The sequence below is a fragment of the Microtus pennsylvanicus genome, chromosome 3, assembly GCF_037038515.1.
Source record: "Microtus pennsylvanicus isolate mMicPen1 chromosome 3, mMicPen1.hap1, whole genome shotgun sequence".
NCBI classification, from domain to species: Eukaryota; Metazoa; Chordata; class Mammalia; order Rodentia; family Cricetidae; genus Microtus; species Microtus pennsylvanicus.
In genome coordinates this window covers 140,621,402-140,642,053 of record NC_134581.1, presented here as the reverse complement: position 1 = coordinate 140,642,053, position 20,652 = coordinate 140,621,402, and the positions used below count along the sequence as shown (strand labels likewise).

Sequence of the window (20,652 nt, the reverse complement as noted above, 5' to 3'; positions counted from 1 at the left end):
GTGACAGGATAAAAGACCATTGTCCAACAGCAGTTTTAGGCTAGGGGTCTGTGGATTGTGCCTAGTCCCAAGGGTTGTGAAGGACAGAGGTTACCGATAGACTTCCCCTTGGCCTGACACTCCTCCTCCCATCCCATTCACGGCAGCCCTTGCCCGCTACGCAATGCTCACGTGTTGTCTGTCTTCGCTCATGGTGTTTTAGCACAGGTAAACAGACAATGAGAGCAACTCTACAGTTACCTCACATTCTTATTTTTCTATTCTTTTCCCACCTCTTGTGCTAGGCGTCCATAGTGCACAGGATCCTAGAATTTTAAAGAGCTTTATCTGGAGCCTTCTCTGTTCCTGAGAGCTGGCATGAAGGCTCCGGTGGTTCCGTGCCCCACCTGGGGCAGGCTGCGTGCGGCTGGGCAGGTCATTTAATCTTCCCGTGTCATCATTTCCCCATCTGTTAGGGAGGATAATGTGCTTGGTGGTGACCTGCCCCTCTGCGCTCCCTCCCGTGAGGCTTAGTGAACTAATGCTCCCTCGATTAACGTCAGCTGAAGGTGACTGGGCAGAACCAGCTGGGGACCGGGTGTTGGGTCCCCAGAACGGGTGTTATCGTCTGCGTCGTCCTTGACACAGGCCAGAGGAAGCCAGTGTGCCAGTCAAGAGCCTCTAAGGCTTCCTCCTCTGGCTGGCTCAAGTGGCTGAGGTCTTGGGGGTGACAATGGCATCCAGAGGACTTCCAGGCTTGGTGCACTGAAAGGAGAGAAGCCAAGCTTGTACTGAGAGCCCTGCTGCAGCCCAGCAGCAGCAGCTAGGAGGACCCAGTCTTGGGAGCAGTGGCGCCTGGGCCGGAGACTCTGCCGCTGTGCCCACATGGCCTCGCCGTTCTCTCCACTCCTCCTTATTGATGAGCTTTGGAAGCGGCATTGGGTACTCACACGCCTCTGGTTGCAATCCTGGGAATGGTGGCCTTTTTTCTTTAAGACCAGCCTGGGAGCGGTGTTCTGGGATGAAGGGGAGGTGTTCTTGTGGAGAGGAACTGAGGGATTCACGCCTTGGAGGAGCTCCTTCAGCTCAGACTGGTGAGTGGTCATTTCTCACTCAGAAACAAATCCTGTTTTCCCTAGACTGCTCTCAGAAAGGGAACCACTTTGTCTATTCTGTAAGATTCTGTACATGTGTTTAAATATATGTGTGTTTAAATAAATATCCATTTCAATAGCATGCTTGTTCTCAAACATTCCTTAAAAATCTGTCTGAGTAAAGGCCCCTTTTTAGTCTTAATGTCATTATAATTATCAAAGTTTCTTCTCAAATATATCTGGTAAATATCTTATGTCTGTGTGGCAAACACTTGTATTGTTAATCGTTTGTATGTAGATAGCATAATTATTAAATACTTATGGCACTAAATTCCTCACCGGTTTTCAAACTTATGAGATTGTGGGATGTAAATACCAAGAAGATTTTCCAGGTTCTTTCTAGGGTTCCTTTGTTTGTGTGTTTGTTGTGGGAGTGGGGCATGGGTGCCATGGGGCAATTGTGAGGGTCAGAGGGCAACTTTCCGGGAGTTGGTTTTCTCCTAACGTGGTGTGGGTTCCAGGAATCAAACTCAGGTTGTCAGGCAGCAAGCTGTCTTGCCTGCCCCCTGAACCGCTCGGTTTCAAGTTCAGATCCCCACTCTCTTGTCTACACCTCTTTAGACATTGTAGACGGCAGCCTCTGAGTTACACATAAGATGGGGAACATTCAAGGTTTTACTGAACTTTTCTCTGTGCCTTGATCTAATCATAGTGAAATTTCTAGTCTTAGGTGACCCTGCCTTACCGTAGCTAGTGCTAGTTCCCTTGACCTGACCTCGAGTCCCTGGTTGACCTGACAGTCTGCTGGGTGTGTTTTGGTAGTGGAGTTCCCTTCAGGGTCACACGCCTGTGGTTCAAGTGCTTGGGATCTGGAGCAGGAGGAGCAGGAGTTCAAGATCATTATTGGTTGCATAGTGATCTCACAGTCAGCCTAGGCTACTTGGACTGTCTCGAAAACCAAAAATAAAACAGAGGGGCAGAGAGGTGGGGAGGGGTAAGGGAGGGAGATTGGGGAGGAACTCACTATGTAAAACAGGCTAGCCTCAAAATCACAGAGATCCCCTGTGTCTGCCTCCCAAGTACTGGAATTAAAGGCGTGCGACACCATGCCTGGATGGAGAGTAGAGTTTTGCTGTGGAAGATTTGGGGCTAAGTCAGTGCGTTCTAGGCAGAGGGAGAACAGGTAAAGGCGCGGCAGGAATGCGTGGGTAGCTTTGAAGGTTCTCTGAAGGTGATGAAGAAAATGATGTGGGGTAAGCAGGCTGGTACCCAAAGCAGGAGGCTCTTGTAGCCACCTAAGAGTCGTTCCTCATCCTGGAGGCAGTAGGGAGCCGTTGAACGGTTCTCATAAACTAGGCCTGCGCAGAACTGTGTTTCCAGGGGGCTTAGCAGGCAGTGTGGGGCGGGGGAGTATGAGCGGAGCCTCTTGTTTATCTTGCTCTGTAACTTTTGCCTCCGTGTGTTGATGGATTGGAAATTGTCTTAATGTTTAATTGGAAGGTAATTGCTTTTCTTATGATGGCCACTGGACTTTGAGAGGGCATAGATTATTGTCTGGGGGAGGCAGCTCTAAATTTTATAATTGGGCATTGCGCAGGGAAATAGAAGCTGCTTAGCAGAATGACTTTGTAGGAAACGTTGATAACAAACTGCTTCCTTCCTTCTTTTCTTCCTTTTTAATATCTTCTTTTATCTTTTTGTGTTCGCTTCACCCAGTAATGATCTGGGGATGCCAGACTCCATAAAATCTGCCCGTAGTGAACACCTAAAACATGGGTTTGTTCTCCTTTTCCAACTCTTGTTCGTCTTCCCTCTCACTCAAGACTGATTGTTCGGGCGCCTGAAGGAGGCTCGCCTTGCAAGGCTCCGACACGTGGTGGTGGTGGTGGTGGTGGCTAGAATAGGAGTGGCTCAGGAGAGAATGTCATCTGTGCCATTACGGGTCATATATGTGGTGGAGATGTTACTGTTGGTCAGTTTGCACCATTGGTGCCAGTCACTCAACCAGTGTTTAATGAACATCTATCTGGCCCTGAGGAGTCATGTAACCCAGAGAATTTTGATATAAGGTATCTTGTCAGGCGTGTAATAGTTCTGAGGGAGGGGAGGTGCTGGGTACTACAGGGGCACCTTGCTCAGAGTCGGAGGTCTAAAATCATTTGGGGGTGGATTAGCAGTTGCCTAGAGTTGGGGACATGGGGTCATGGGAACACCTAATTATATGAGTCTGGGGTTGAGGGGGGAACCATGAATTGCCCTGAAGTTGATTGTGATGGCAGATGCTCAACCCCATGGCTGTGCTGAAAGCAGTGACTTGTGTAATCATGGCTCAAATAAAGCCGTCTTGGAAAAAAAAAATGACTCAGGGACTGTGGATGTAGCTCAGGAGTAAAGCGCCTGCCTAGTGTGTAAGCCTTAGCTCTACGAAAGAAACAGACAAACAGAACAATAGCAACAACGATGATGGTGAGATCTAGAGGGAGGACTATTCCCAGCTTTGAAAGGTCCCACTCTGGGAGCAGAGCAGGAGGGGCCTCAGCAGGACTGGAACTCTCTGGAATGTTAAGGGAAGAAAACGGGAGGCTGAAGAGAGACTTAAGGGGCCTGAACAGTCAGGGCCTTGACGGCCTAGAAACAATTACAGCAGCTACCGTTTGTAGCTTCTCTGCTAGGCACGGCGTGTTCTGAGCCGTTAGGCGCATTCCTTCCTGCAAGAGCACAATAGCCGCTGGGGCAGGTGCTGCTGTTATCAGCACTTTATCAGCAGGGAGTTAATCTGCCCAGAGTTGTCCCTCTAGGAAGTAGCAGGACTGAGACAGAGCCCAGGTCTGACTGCAGAGCTCACAGTGAGAACCTAATAAATCACCCGCCAAGTTTTCAGGTGGCAGTATTTTATGCAGGAGAGGAGGGACAGTGTTCGTCTTAGAAGTTCATTCCGTGATATGTGGCATAGATGACAGAAACTCCAAGGCCAGGGACCAGATACTGCAGTGGTCCACCTCCTAGGCCATGCCAGCTCCACCATGCACAGGTGGGAAGAAGCGAAACCCTGAGATGGCACATTCACAGGAGCCGAAGAGCGGCTGAATTTTGCTGATGTTCTGCTTTTTGTTGTTTGTTTTGGCAAGTCTGGAGGAGCTCAGACCCAGGGCCTCATGCTTGGTGAGCCTGCACTAACCACCAAATTATATCCACAACCCCCAAACTCTGATGGATGCCCCCACGCCTGGGTTCTGGGCTCAGAAAGTACAGTGGGGAGGGACTTTGGTTGCTGTTGGTACAGGTGCCAGGGTCCTTCCCTATGTGAGCTTACTAGCGGCTGCTTATGACAGAAATAAATTCAACATCTGACTTCTGCCCATCAGATTCTTAATGGAGGTACAGGGCTTCCAGATGTATCTATACTTTAGGGCGGAGATGAGGGTAGAGGAAGAAGGGGCCTTCTGAAGCTCCTATGGGGCGCAGAATTGGAGTAACCTGAGGTGTGTACCCGCTGCTTCTCTGATGAGCGTGCCTTCGTTTGGCACATTCGCACTCCATCCCTTCCCAGAGACCTCTCTGATCCTTAGAAGAGGGTTTCCTTGTGACACAAATAATAACAGCCATTAAAGTACACATTCCTGAAATTTACTGCTGAAACCAGAAACTCTACGTGTTAGGTCAAATCTGTGTTTCCCACTTGCCTTGGTCCAGTGCGACGTTGGGTTTGGTTCCTCCAGAAGAAAATGACCTCACAGAATGTGGTCCTATAGGTATATCGTCTATGGTTTACAGCCTGCGTTAATTCAAAGTGTTTGATTTGACAGCAGTTTCTGGAAGGCTCTGAGGGTTCTGGTTGGTAGTATTTAAGAATTCAAGAAAGAGGGTGTTCAGTGGCATGGTCAGTCACCCTTTCCTTCCTGCGTACCTCAGCGGGCATTTAGCTTCTCCCCATGGGCAGAACTGGGCACTGCCGAGGCTAGAGACAGAGCTTCACAAGGGCTGGCTTTCTACATTTCCGGGCCCTGTGGTGTGGGGGCTCTGTGAATCCCACTAGCATCCATTCATAGCCATCGGCGCCACTCCTAACGGCTGCCATCGCCCAACAGCTGACCCGATTCCCTGAATCGTTGGCTGTGAACAGTGCAGTTCTACGAGAGGGAGAAGGGTTCCGAGCAGAATACTTAATTAGGGCTTAATTAAGACAGCTAGAGTAACCCTGTGGCCTGAACCTTGTGCGGGGTCCTGATTGGCAGATGGCACCTGGCACTCTTGGCTGTCTGACAGCAACCAGGCCTCATGTAGGGATGCACAGGCCCATGCTGCCCTGAGGAGTTGCTCCTTAGCCTTTCAGGATGTGAGGCTCGCTTTTTCCTGAGGATCCCACACTCTGACTTACATTTGGCTAAGAATCATCTGTGTAGTTTTGTTATTGGTTTGGTTTTTCGAGACAGGGTCTCTCTGTGTAACTTTGGAGCCTGTCCTGGAACTCACACTCTAGACCAGGCTGGTCTCAAACTCAACAGAGATCTACCTGCCTCTGCTTCGAGTGCTGGGATTAAAGGTGCGTGCCACCACCACCCAGCCTGTATGTTTTATATTCTCTAGAACATGAGGAATTCTTCAAGCGCAGGGACCATGACTGGGTAACCTGGGTCCCTGCTACGATGCCCAGCGCAGGTCCCAGTGAAAGAGGGGGTTGATGTGGTGGAGTGAGTCATTCTGTCACACTAAGGTCCCTTTTTAAGCTTGAGATGGATAAAAACTCTTCAAACTCGAATCTAAACCCTAGGTTATGATTTAAAATATACAGATTAAGACCATGGCCAGGATCTCCTGTGGGAAGGGTACAAACTTCAGACAAGGGATCGCAGGGGGGAGTAAAGCCTTGGTGTCACCTGCCCTGGGTCATAGCCCTGTGGAGCATACCTTGGGCCAGCTCTGGAAGCCTTTGTTGCTCTGCTATGCTTAGGTTGTGGTTGGTTTTGGTCGGATAGGACTGGAAGGCCACCTAACTTCCTCGACAGACAGACGTGGAGTCACAGTGGGGTCTGCTGGAGTGGTGAGCCGTGGCTCCAGGACCCCTTGGTCGAAAGTTCCCAAGCAATGCTGTTGCAGATTTTGATTTTGGTGCTTATGGTATCAAATATGCCCAGAGGGTTTTGGAAATTTTCTGGCGCCTAGTAACATCTGATCAATCATTTCATAGGAAAAACACAGATCGAGATCTTAGTCCTCACTGCACAATTTGGTTGATTATCCCCAGGTGGTCATCAATACCTCTATCACTAATGAGAATGAAGACATTTGTAATAACCAGCGTGTCTGTGGAGAAGGAAGAGACTCTTACTCAGTGCCTGGGGGACAGCAGACACCACCAGCTCTAAAGACCGCTGTGCTGGGGAGGTCCCTGTGGACCCCTATCCCTGCTCATGGGCACTCTGTACACCTGTGTAGTATCGAGCCCTGCCCGGAAAGGTCCTGACTGCTGGGTCTGTGGTTCCTTACAGGATGGCTTTTGTTGGCTTCTTTGTATACATTTGACCTGGCCAGTTACATACTTTTTGAAATAGTCAAATGCATGACAGGAATTTACTTTTTATTCTTTCTCTCATTTCTTTCTCATTCCGTGTCTCTGTGTGTGCATGCGTGTGCACGCATGTGTGCATACACAGATGCGTGCGGAGGACAGAGAACGGATTTTGGGAGTCGGGTCTTCAGGTTTGGTGGCAGGCACCTTTACCCGCTATCTCCAGCCCTAGCCATTTTAATGGATGCAGTTTGGTGGTATTTAGATGTCTGCACAGTGTTGCATAATCATTACTGCTAACTAGTTTAAAGTTTTTAGCATCCCCCAAGTAAATCCTGTACCCAATTAAGCAGCATTTTTCAGTCCCTCCTTCCTGCCAGGCCTTGGCAGTCACCAGTCTACTTTCTGCCTCTCTATAGACTTGCTAACTCTGGACATTAAATATCTTTTGCGTCTGACTTCTTTCAGTCCTCGTGTTTTCAAGACGTATCCATGTCATAACACGTAGTGGTACTGCGTTCTAAAAAGTGACTGAAACATATTGCATTGTACGAATATGTCATGACGTCTTTATCCATTTATTCATTGATGCATTTTTGGGCTGATTCTGCCATTCAGCTATTATAAATATCGCCCCATGAACATTAGTGTACAAACTTGACCATTTGTTTTCGGTTCTTCGGTTCTTTGTATACCAAGGAGGGGACATGCTGGTCAGCATTATTCTAAGTGTAACTTACTGAGAACTCTCTAAACTGTTGATATAATCCCTTTGAACCTTCTCCTGGGTCTTCTCTAGGCTTCTCTAGTTATCAGGCTCCCTGGCTGTCTCTTCTCACTCTCTTTCATGGTGTCCAAGCTTCTTCAGCACCTGAAATGACCGTCGCACCCCTTCCTCCCTCAGCTCCACTCAATCTCCCTTGGGGGTGCCCAGTGATAGCTGTGCATTGCAGCACCCAGGGTTCCTTTAACAGCACAAGCCCACCATTGTGTATGTGATGTAATTACTGTCGGGTGGGAGAGATGTCCCATTTCTCTGGTGACAGGCTCTGGGTACCTTACGGTAATTTCCCAGCTACATGGTGGGTGAGAGTCGGGGTCCAAAGCAGGACGTCTGCTCTTGACGTGAGGGTCGCTGGGGAAGACCTCTGAGCCCAAACAGAAGGGGAAAGGTCGTGATATGACACCAGATGAGAGCATCCGAGCCCATGGAGCTGCTTGGAAGCTAGAGGTCTCCAGCAGGTAGGTGGTCCTTCTGTACCCCTCGGAACTAGGTGGTATGTTTCTCTGGCTCCTCCAGGATTGTGATTGCACGGTCTCTGTCTTGCATCCTCCTGCTGCTCCGGGTCAAAGGAAGATGTAGAAAGTAGAGCCGGCTCGGGGAGGAGGAAAGCGAAGTGGTGGTGTTTGTTGAGGCATGTCACAGCTAAGTACCCTAGTACAGACTGACCCGGAAAATTAGAAAAACAGGCAGAACCCCAGGGCTCTCTGGAGATGTACGCAGAGGAGCCGCAGTGAGATCTCAGAGTCATGGCATGCGGTGTGAAGGCACTGAGCCTGATTCCACCTCTATTCCCCTAGCATTCCATCTTGTAGCATTTCTAGATTCCTTCACTGTGCTTCGCGTAATTGGAGCCCCCATCAGAATGTATGAGGGGTTAGGGTTTTGTTCCCAGTGTGTCCCAAGCCCTAGAACAATACCTAGTACAAAGAAGATTCTGTATTCTGGATTTTCATAGGAAACTGTAAGCAGGGCTGGGCGTCAGCTCCGTAAGTTAAGAATGCTTGTGGTGCAAGCATTAAGTCCCGGGTTCAAATCCACAGCCCTCACATAAAAAGCCTGCATGGCTGAGTGCCTCTGGCCTCAGCACCGGGGGATGAAGACACCCACTCCTGTAATATAGTCATGTTTTCAGAGTTCATTCACACAAATCCTTCACTTTACGGATAGGAACACTGAGATTTGAGGGTGAAGGGGTGTGACTTGGGTCCTGTGTCTAACTGGTAACAGCACCGGGGGGGGGGGGGGGACACCTGATTGCAGTGTTTCCCTATGGAGAGTGCCCTGTCCCTCGCCCAGTAAAGACAAGGGGCTTGGCAGCTGCATGTAATTCAACAGTGACATTTGCCTAGATCTCTGAGGGTTGCCTCAGGGGCCCTAGGACAGCTGAGGTGAGGTACAGGCCACACTGGTATTCAAGTCAGCTCTTTCCCACATCCTTCCCAGGGCTCACTCTCCATCTGATAAGGAGGATGAATTGTGTGGACTAACTTCCCATCATCCCCTTGGAGTGGCCTGGGCCCCATGCCCCCAAATCACTGTTCAAAAAAAAAAAAAAAAGGCACAGCCTGAGTTCCCATCAATCCTGGCGGCTGCCTTCCTGAAGCTCCCAGAGGGCCATGCAGAGGCCATCTGCAGAGCGTTAGATAAGAAGCTCATCTCTCTCTGAGATGCCCAGTCTTGTCAGGCAGATGTGGAATCTGAGGACATGTGATCCCAGGATACCCTGGACCGTCATTTCCAAGAACACTGTGTTTACACTGCGCAGCACTGAGGATGATTTGGGGTGATGATATGAATGAATCATAGTTTCTGTTAAAATTGTTGCATGTGTATTTTTATTTGATTAGGGGAAAGTCAGGCCTGACCAGAGCATGGTTTGGTGACTATTAGTGTTTAGGGTGCCATTAACTGGGGAGGCGCCCCGCTGTCGTGTCCTCTCCACGTATCCCGTGTGCCGTCAGGACGGTGCTCTGGCAGTTTGCTCATGCCGAAAGGTCGTTTGGGAATGCTGCCACGGATTGTGGTGACTCTGGGTGCTTTCTCGAGAGCCATCTCCTGTGTCTCGTTTGCACCTGGTTCAGTGTGAGATGCCCAAGGATGCTGACGACCAGGGCCCAGTACACTCCCAAGTGTAGGGTGGGAAGTTAATCACGCAGCTTATCATGAGCATCAGATGGAAAGTGAGCCCAGGAAAGGGTGCAGGGAGGGCCGTGTCTACCACTCGTGCTACGGGGGATAAGGAAACCTAGCTAAGCAGCTGGGAGCCACTGGCTTTTCTTTGATTCACGGTAAAACTCCTGTTAGGCACTCGAAGCCCTTTTCTGTAAAACAAAACGTGTTGAGGGAGATAGTTATTGGAAAGACAAGCTGAGGAAAGGAAGATGGAGGAGCCACGGGCACGGAAGAAATGAAATAATTCCGTGCAGCTTTTCCCAGATTATTTTTATGGCCCAGGTGAAATGACTTGTGAACAGATTCTGTATCAGACCCGAGTTGACTGGGATCCTTCGAGGGAGGAGATAGGAAATGCCTTCATGGGGTCCTGGTGGCCACTGTACTAGAGCAATGTCACATGGTCTCTTCAAATTAGCGCACGAATCTGTAGGTAAAAATGTTAGTTTCTCCTCATTAGGCTTTGAGCACTGTGTCCCCTAAAAGGCTTGTGTATTGAAGCCTTCATCGCCAGGGGTGGGATTTTGTCAAGTGATTGGGTCCCCAGGCTCCAACCTAATCAATGAGTTAATCCATTGATGGAATCATATATTGGCGTTATTAGAAGGTGGAACCTCTTTGGACTAAGTAGTCACTAGAGAAGTGCTTTGAAGGACATCCTGTGTTCTCGGTGAGGTGAACAGCTGCTGTGTCTACTGCCTGTGACGTTTCAGTCTGGAGCCAGTCACGTACTGGAGACTCTGAACCCAGACAAACCCTTCCTTACAGCCCATCGTGAACTGGAAACTGAGCTCAAACCAACCCTCTCTCTCTCTCTTAAGCTGTATTCTTAGGTATTCATCAGTCATGAGAAACTAACCCACCTCTTCCCCCCAAATTTGTCATGAGAGCAATCTTTTGGTAGATGATAGAGTTATATACTTGCAAAAAGCTTAGAATTTAGAGATAAGGAACCCTAGAGGAATAAAAGGATGGCAGCATTTCAGGTCTGTGAAAATTGCTGGTGAGATTAAGCAGAGATAAGCCCGAGGCTTTGTGACTTTGCACAGAGAGCAAGCTGAGCTCGGCGCTCTCTTCAGGAGACCCCAAGTTTTATCTAAGAACCACGATAAAATGAGCAACTCTCAGACCCCACCTGACACCTCTCAGTCAGTTCTTCCTGGGCTGTGGTTCTCGTGTTTCCTCTTTTTTAAAAAGACTTCAAAAATTTTTATGTGTGTGGGTGTTTTGACTACCTGCATGTCTGTGCACCGTGTGTGCCTGGTGCACGTGGAGGGAGCTGGACTTAGAGATGTTTGTGGACTGCATGTGGATGCTGGGAACCGAACCGGGTTCTCTGGAAGAACAGGAAGTGCTACCAACCTCTGAGCCATCTCTCCAGCCACCTTCTCATCTCTTGTTCATGTTCATTTACTCCCTAGCAACTCCATTCCAGTGAATACTGTTTTATTTTCTCCTTTAAGCAAAATATTTCTACTCTTGTTTTTAAAATGGCGTAGAATCACATGGTGTTTCTATGTTGTTTGACACAAGGAAATTGGGTTAATGTAACAAGTGACCTATAGCTTACAATGTATAGTATTATATGCATTTATATTATTCTCATTTCTATTTATAAGATAAAATATATTAATAATTTTTTAGTTGAAGCTTTCTTAGGATAATACTTAATTGTGATATATAATCCCTATAATGTTGAAGTTTGTTAGCAATTTTTAAATTTTAGAACATTTATTAAGAAGAATTTTATAAAGGAAAGGAATGGGTGCAAAGAATATGATAAATGTGCATGAAAATGGCTTTGGGGAGCCATGTGTAATAAAATGTAAAGATTAAAATCTATATTAATTAAAAAAGAATAACAATTTAAATGTACACAAAAACAGAGTAATAAAGTGAACCTTATGTATCTATTTTTCAACTTAAGAAATTAACATTTTCTTACTTGGTTCCTATCTCAGAATTGTGTGAGTGATTCATGAATAAAAATTGGTTTCTATATCCTTTCTTTAGAATAATCTTGATATGACTTTAAACTTATGGTTATCCTTGCATCATTAAGGCAGCCTGGTTATATGCTCTCCTTTTCTCCGTTGAAGAATATTTTCTATTAATTCTGAGGACAGAATTTGATTTTCTTACAGTTATCATTTTGTTGTTATTTCTAGCTCTTTCCATGGGGGAACAAGGTCATTGAACTCTTCAGTTTCAGTAGATGAGGCTGAAGCTGATCGGTCCTCATGGAGCCGATTAAAGAAGTTAGTGCAAACCAGAGAAGAAATGAGCCAAGATGTTGACTGCCCTGCCCGGCCCCTTTGCCACTGGGTAGAGCGCTGTTGGAGAGCTGACGTCTCTTGATTTAGGAGCTCTTATCTTTTGTTATGCGTGCGCGCACACACATAATTAAAAAAAATGAAAACAGAAGCCTAATCTCTTTCAAAGATGATCATTTTCTTTTTGTTTTTTTAAAATAAATTTTAAGGGTAATCTCTCTCTCTCTCTCTTCTCTCTCTCTCTTTGCAACTCAAAAACATAGTGTGTGAGGAGCCTTTCTTGAAGCTCACCCCAGAATTGCTTTTTGTGTCCTTTATATTTGAAACATACTTTTCAGCTCAAGACCTTTCATTATGGTTTTTGCATTTCTTTGCTGTGTTTTCATCTCCTGAGCCCCTTGTTGAAAGTTGAACACCCTCTGCATTGTTCTTGTCCGCTTGGATTACCTACCATCCAGCTTCCAAGTCTATCGCATGGGTAATCTCTGCCCTTCACCCTCGCCTTTCCTTTGCCCCCTGTCGTTAATTTCTCCATAGCTTGTGCCAGCTTTTAGTACCACCCCTCAGCTCCCGTTTGGGTGTCTACATTCTCAATTTAAAGCCTAATTGTGTTTAAGATGACTGTCCTCTTGTAATACTCTCTTCATACTCAGCTCAATCCACACAGCCAGGAACGGGTTCTGCTTGAAAATGTGGCCGTTTAAGGGGTCAGTGCTAAGATGGTACATAACCTGAGAGGTCTGGTCTAAAGCAACCCTGGACTGCAAAGAACTGTAAAGGAACTGAGGATGCTTAGCATGGGGCAGAGGAGACCTAAAGGCAGGGCGCAGAGGCCATAACTGGTGTGTCACGGGAGCACAGCCGCAGGAGACCCGGGTGATAGAGAGGTGGGGTCAGCTGCAGGGAAGGGTACTGTGATGCAAGGAGATGGTGCCAGCAGCGAAGAACGGAGCCATCAGAGGCCAGATGATTCTTGGCATTGCGATTGCAGCAGAGATCCCAAATGGTTGGGGATTATCTGCATCTTGCTTTTTTCCATTAGCCCAGCAGCGCAGGCGAATATTAAAGCCATTAGCAGGTCGTTCTCTTGACTTTAAATGGTCCGGCTTGGACCTTGCTGAGTCAGGGAGCACTTTTAATGGCTTCATTGATGTAACCATCTGTCTGGTCTTTGGAGATTCCTAGATGAAGGCCCGGGCTTACCCACAGTTCAGATATATAATGCAAATTAATTATTTTAATTAGAGTCATATACGTTTATAGAAATCAGTTAGCTAAACTGTATTTGGCAGCAGTTTAACAATCTCTGTAAGTAAATGCTGCAGTTGGATGACCTTCAGCGGGAAAGGAAGGCTGGTCTTCAGTTCTTGTGGGTATGCGTGAGATGTCAGAAAATTCTGCGGTCCTTCAGAGAAACACCTCTGTGATCTGTGGTCACTTCAGAATTTCCAAATACGCACTGTAGGATTTTAAACCAAAAGCAGAGGACAGCAAACGCCGGTTCTCCTGGCTCCTACATCTGTCCAGTGGAGACTCCAATCGCGTGGCTGAAGGAACTACAGAAGCTGCCTGGGTCTGACTCCTTGCGAATTTCTCTCTCATATCCTTTTTACAGTCATGTAATCTTTCAACTTCTGCTTGAGTCCCTTCATGGACCAGAATCTCAATTCTTAAGAAAGCTCACTCCATCCTTGAGTCTCTGTAAAGGTCTTGACTGAGAGCGAACTGAAGCCCCTCCCTCTGCGGCGTTTCTCCGTCAACCCGGATCTCCGTCCATAGCATATGGATATGCACTGTCCATAGCAGCCTTTTGGCTGTTTGTGAGCCTTGATGATGCAGGCTACCTCCAGGTTTAGTCCAGTAAGCATTTTCATATTGTTTTCCTCCCCCTTTCCATGCTGGGAATGGAATCCAGGGTCTCGCCCATATTAGGCATTTGCCCCTCATCCCTAGCCCGGCATTCTCTGATTCTCAGGGAGTTGTCACATGGCTTGATTTTAAACTCCCTTACCGTCCTAGTTCCTTGAAAGTATATTGCGCGCGCTCACAAGAGTGTTAATATTCGTACTCCATGACTTGCCGGCTGACTTGATTCCCTGGATGGACTCGTGGCGGCAGTTACCCTTGGGACCAATATCCCGGGGACATCACTACACATTGACTTTCCTGTCTCTGTATTGTTGGAATCTAAGACCCACATTCTTTTCCTTCTATTGTATCTCAGAAACCCACTGTGAGTTTTGTGCCTGTGGCAAGGGAACATTAAATAACCTTTATTATAAGAGTATTTATTCTAAGTAAGGAGGGTAGACATTCCAGTAGGAAGCCAGGGAAAGCCATCAGGAACAAAGGGACGAAGAGTAAATATGAACAAGCAGGGCCTATGAGAAGCATTTAGATGAACCAGTCACCAAGTAACTTAAATCTCATGGTACCGAGCCCTTGTGATGGAAAATGAACACCATGTTTGTACAGCTTAGAAGTGCAGAGTCTTGGGGAGCAGAAGCAGGGAGATCTCTGTAACTCTGAGGCCAGCTAGGGCTGCATAGTGAGACCATGTCATTAAAAAATAGGGGAGTAGAACATCCTAGTGTTTGGAAAGCATACTTTAATATGTAAAATATGGGTTTCTGTAAACTTAGGTGGGAGTTAACATATTGTTAATAGATGTTGATCATGTGATCATGTGACCTCTGAGATGCTTGAAATGGCATGGGTATTTTGTATTATTTTAATGTGATAGGGTGATGTTTTCTGTACTTTTTCAAAGTATGTTTGAACCAATAGCCAGACATAACTTTCTCCATCCTATTAGAACATATTCTTAAGGGATAAGTTGAGTGTTTATGAGAGTATGAATATTTAATTTTCACTTTCTGTATTACCCAAATTTTAAATACTTAAAAATTGTTTCAGTTATTTATTTTTATTTTCTGTGTCTGGGTGTGTTTCACCTGCTTACATGTCTGTGTGCCACAAGTGTATGCTGCCTGCAGAGGCCAGAAAAGGGTGTCAGATCCCCTGGAACTGGAGTTAAAAACCCTTGTAAATTGTCATGTGGGTATGGGAAACCACACCTGATCCCCTGGAGGAGCTGCTAGTGCTCTTAACAACTGAGCCCTCTGTCTGGCCTCCGGGAATATAAGTGTTTGGGTCAAGACTTTGGCACTGTTTTCATCATGTTGATAACGAAAAAAATAATTAATGTTTATAAGTTCCTTTCTTGCAGGAGTGTGCATTGGTGCTTTCTTAGAAGCAACATAGACTTCAGATTTTTTAAGTGACAATATACCAGCAGGGCAGTGGTGGCACACGCCTTTCATCCCAGCCCTTGGGTGTCAGAGGCAGGGGGATCTCTGTGAGTTCTGGACCAGCACTGTATGCATAGTTCCAGAACAGCCAAGGCTGCATAGAAAGACCCTTTCTCAAACAACAACAACCAAACACAAAGAGTATGTGCTTAAAGAATGCTAGATACTTATCTCAAGAAAATAACTGATATCTATTTGCCATGAATAGGATTTTCATTTTGCAAAGCTCTGTGTGTGCATGTGTGTACACATATGTACAGCGTATATGTATATGATGACTGAGGTTAATGTTGAGTGCTATTCTCTGTCTTTTTCCACATTAGTTCTTGAGACCAGGTCTCTCACTGAACCTGGAGCTCACCATTATGCTAGACTGGCCAGCCAGTGAGTCCCAGGAATTCTCTCTCTCTGCCTGCCTGTACACTCTGCCCCGTACACGGGTGCTCAGCTCCTCATGGTTTTGTGGCAAGCACTTTACCAAGAGACTCACCTCCAAAGTTTTGTAAAAGTGAAAATTAAAAACAATGTTTGATGATAGATTTATTGAATAATCTGTAATCAGAAAAAAGACTATACTATAACACCATTTGAGATGACAGCATAAATACTCATATTTGATCTAGAATGGTGTCCATGAAACTATAAGAGAGTAAAGATGGAAGTTACAAGATAATCCCACATTAGCTCAGAACTGCGTATAATAAAGGGTTAGTTACAAAATAATCCCACACTAGCTCAGAACTGCATGTAATAAAGGGTTATTTATGTAGGGGTAGAGTCACACATCACAGTCCTCTGCACAAATGGGGAACAGGAGCCAAATCCAGAAGCTGAGGGAGAGAGCAAGCATATGCTTTACATTGGCATGTATAGGATAAGAGGCCCTGCCCAAGTGGGCTGGTGTCTTAAAGTCTACTGGTCGAAGGAATTCCTACAGCACCCCCCCCACTTTTGTTTAAATAAAAGAGTTCTAAGCCTAATACAAAACTATATATAATAAGAATATCAAGTATAAAAATTAGAATTACAACCAGCATAAACAATATTAAGCAAGCAACATATGCTAAATGTTTCAATAATCATTCTATCCTAAGCAATCTAAGACTTGTATTAGAAATGGTGTGGCTAAATCATAAGAGGAAAGTAACTAGTCAACCCCACTGAAGGCCTGAGAAGGGGGAGATATATTACTTGAGTAGGCAGGAAGTGCAATCAAGCAATTTCCAAAAGGTTCAAGAAATGACAGAGACAACTGGCTGTCTGGGCAATCACCCAAAGTCTCATTTGCAACAGTGAAGCAAACAACTTTGGCTGAGGCCTAGAGTAACTGACAGACCATTTTCAGAGGCAGGAGAATTTTCAGAATCGTCTTACCCTGTCTTGGCAAGGTTTGACAGTCTTTTTTCTTATATCCTGCTTATCCTGTCTGGACACTGCATTTTGTCAGTGGTCAAGGCATGGACAGTTCCTTGCCCAAAGGCCAGTCTTGCCAAGAAGAGAACAAGCTCTAAGTGCTTCTGGGCTCAACATTCTCTCGGGAATAGATCTGTGCTGCCAGGAGCAATTGTATCTCATGTCAACAGAACTAATTTATTTAAATGCCATATTCTACAGTTCTTTGAAGTGGTTAAAGATTACCTATCTATGCAAAATACAATCTCTGTATCTAAAGAGCCTGATTAGTCTATTATATGACAAACATGAATGGCTATTGACCTATAATTCTTAATACCTATCTAACTTAAAGACTAAGACTTCATATTAGAATATCAAACAATCTTTAAATAGCTGTGCAGCAAATGAGGGCAATGACCTCAAAATGTAAACAATGTTTAAGTATCTTGATCAGAAGTAGAAATGTGTAGTGCAATATGATAACTATATCCTAAAATTGTATCAATATACAAAATGTCTTAAGCAGAGTTAGAAGCATACATGCATACAATATGACAAAGTAACTTTGCATAGGTACACAAATATTGTAAACAGAAATAGCCTATTAAATATAATTTGAATTTGATCAATATACAGGAATCTATATTAATGTACATTGTCTATAAAAAATAGCCTACATGTATTCACTTTATTATTCACTATTATTATTAGTGTGCATAAGCTCACACTAATCTACCTATTATCCCATCCAATTTCCTTTTTTTAAAGAGACCTCTGAGCCTACATAATTTTCACTCCAACCCCCAACCCTGTACCAGTTATAATCAACCCCCAATTGATGTCCCTAACCCTGAGGAAAACTTTGTTGGGAGAGGAGACATCATCTTCTAGAATTACTTCCAGCTATCATGGAGGCGATGTTCTTTCTATGGGATCCAGTAAAAGTAAAATGATGGTTAAGTTTCATGATTACTGTATAATTGCATATTCTCTGAGTATTTGGTAGGGTTTTTCTGAAGTTCTTATTTGGAATTCTGTCCAGAACATTGTAAGAAGGTGCATCATTTTGGCTAACCAAGTTGGAACCATCTTGAGCAGCTGGTACCCCAAATCAGTCTTAAAATAGCACTATCAGCATCATGACATCATATCAAAAGGTGGAATCATTGTGGGGCCCCATCTTCTTCCTGGAAATTTCAAATATTACTGCAGGAAAATTCATTGTTCATTGTGGAAAACTCAAACATTATTCATATAGACATATATTCAATGAAAGATATGATATAGTCAAAATAGGTATAAAGAAAAGTAAAATTTTCCTAAGATCTTTCTTCTTTCTGTCCAATACCAGGTGACTCCTGACATGAGATAGAAACTCTGAATTTTTCTTTTAACAACATGCTTGGATTTAGAGAAGGATACATATTGTCCAACTCCAAAGCCAGCTTTGATTTTTAAGTGAGTTTATATTACTACTGGGATATATATATAGTACATGTGAAATTTTACCTTGCAAATGACCTGTCCTCATCTCATATCTCATATTCCTCTTTGTTCAGTGATTCTTTCTGGACAGTTATCTTTTCCTCATTAGGCATTCAAACATCATTAGGTTCTCTTGACTTTTTGAAGATGAGTATTTTCCTGCAAAGACAAGAACAGAACCCTGCCCAACCCCTATGAGGTTTCCTTACCTCCTGTATGCTTGTCACCTCTGTGGATGAGCTGCCATTTCTCTGTCTCAAGTGGTTTCTCCTTTTCAAATTGAATCTTTATTAATTTTGATGGTATCCATAGCTTTTCTTCTCCTGTGGAAATAAGAGCAAAACCCCTTCACCAATGTAGCACATTTCCCGGTTTCCATTCTGAGGTCAACACATCCTTGAAATACATTGACTGACTTAATTCAGAAGTCTTTTCTTTTATCCAATGTCTCTTGCTGCCATTGTTCGTTTCTTATTAGTATTAAGAAAATTCAAGGTTAATAAAGCATTATGCAGTTTATTTCTGGGGTATTTTTCATCCCTTTCTGTTTGTTTAACATGTCCTTTATAGTTTGATCTTTCTATAACTGCCTGACCTGTAGGATTGCTTGGTATACCTGTAATATGTTTTATATTATAATAAGCAAAAAAGTCTTTCATTTTCTTAGATACATATGCTGGACCATTGTCTGTGTTTATTTGTGCAGGTATGCTGATGATGGCCATAAATTCTAATAAATGAGTGATTACTGAATCCGCCTTTTCTGAGCTCAAGGCAGTTGCCCATTGAAAACCTGAATAAGTGTCAATGGTGTGGCGTACATATTTTAATTTTCCAAATTCTGTAAAGTGGAACACATCCATCTGACATATTTCATTCCTTTGAGTACTCTTTGGGTTACTTCCTGCAAGTTATAGAAAGAGCAAGTAGAAAATCTCTTTATAATTTCCTTAGCTTGTTGTCATATAATAGGAAACTCACAGTCCTCTGCACAAACTTGGAACAGGAACTGAATCCAGAAGCCAGGGAGAGAGAGAGCAAGTGTGTGCTTTACATTGGCATTTATAGTATAAGAGGCCATGCCCAAGTGGTTTGGTATCTCAGAAGCTACTGGCTGAAGGAATTCCTGCAGCAGAGGGAAAAGTATAAAATTTCATTTTAATTTAAAAATGAGCCAGGTGGTGGTGGTGGTGCACGCTTTTAATCACAAGTGGTCAAGAGGCAGAGGTAGGTAGATCACTGAGTTCAAGGACAGCCTGGTCTACAGAGGGAATGCTAGGACAGCCAGGATTACACAGAGAAACCCTGTCTCAAACAAAAAAGTACATGTGTAAAAATAAAAGAATGACAAATAAAAGCTAACACTGGAGAGTGGGATTAGAGGTGATTTTACTTTCACTGCCCTTCCTAATACTTTAAGCCTATCTTATTCAAGCCTAAAAATTAAGTGAAAATAATTTAAAATTAAAAAGCATTTTAAGCCGGGCGTTGGTGGCGCACGCCTTTAATCCCAGCACTCGGGAGGCAGAGTCAGGCAGATCTCTGTGAGTTCGAGACCAGCCTGGTCTACAGAGCTAGTTCCAGGATAGGCTCCAAAGCCGCAGAGAAACCCTGTCTCGGACAAAAAAAAGCATTTTAAATATAAAAATGTCTAGGATAAATCGGTAACTTTCAACCCCTAAAAACAGCATCTTTAAACTCTTCCAGTTGTTTCCTCTGGTATTTTACTGCATATTTTTGAAAATATTTTTCTTTTTTTTTTTTGGATTTTCGAGACAGGGTTTCTCTGTGACTTTGGAACCTGTCCTGGAACTAGCTCTGTAGACCAGGCTGGTCTCGAACTCACAGAGATCCGCCTGCCTCTACCTCCCAAGTGCTGGGATTAAAGGCGTGCGCCACCACCGCCCGGCTAATATTGTTCTTTTTTGAGACAGAGTTTAGTCACGGCTGGCTTCGAACTTCCTGTGGAGCTGATAATGACCTCCTTATCCTCTGACAGTTAGGATTACAGGTGTGACCACTTTGCTCAGTTTATGTGGCTTTGGAGGCTAAACCCAGGACTATACATTCCTAGGCCACTACTGTACCACTATCAGCCCCATAGGAAATGTTCTTATATTGCTATTGCGTATTTCGTTAATTTTTTGCATGATTTATTAATTATGATAACTAACTATCATGGTAAGTAAGGATTAATTCTTACTGTATGAGTCAAATAGTGGCCCATACTTTCCTTTGTAAAAAAGATTTCTATTTATATGTGTATGTACATATGTGTATGTGCAAATGTGTGCAGGTGCCCTTGGATGCCAGAAGAGGGCGTTGGATCCTTGGAGCTAGAGTTACAGGTGGTTGTGAGCCTCCCTATGTGCGTGCTAGAAACTGAATTCGGGTCCCTCTGCAAAAGCAGCCAGCATTTGTAATATTTGGGTTTTAAGTCTAATGTCATTTTTATTCTCAGTTTTTATATTTGATCTGTTTTTTTTCTACCAAATTGTTTAGAAGCTCTTTTCTGTTTCTGTTTTTTGTAATCATCTGTGTGTCAGTGTGCCTGATTTTGAGTGAGGGCACGTGTATGTGTAGGTGTGTACTGGAGTCAGCCTTGGCTTTGCATCTTTTCATTGAGACAAAGACTCTCAGTTGAAGCCAG

At 44.5% G+C, this 20,652-nt stretch overlaps 1 protein-coding gene across 2 annotated transcripts in view; it reads left to right on the top strand.

Annotated features, from left to right (window-relative positions):
- Frmpd1 (FERM and PDZ domain containing 1) overlaps positions 1 to 20,652 on the top strand; it is a 100,008-nt gene that overhangs the window by 17,874 nt on the left and 61,482 nt on the right. The window contains exon 1 of one of the 2 annotated variants that reach the window (XM_075967300.1): positions 580 to 1,073. The exons of the other annotated variant lie outside the window; for it this stretch is intronic. The gene's annotated coding sequence lies outside the window, so the exon portion shown is untranslated. Of the gene's footprint in view, positions 1 to 579; positions 1,074 to 20,652 lie in introns of those variants that run through there. 2 annotated transcript variants of the gene reach the window in all.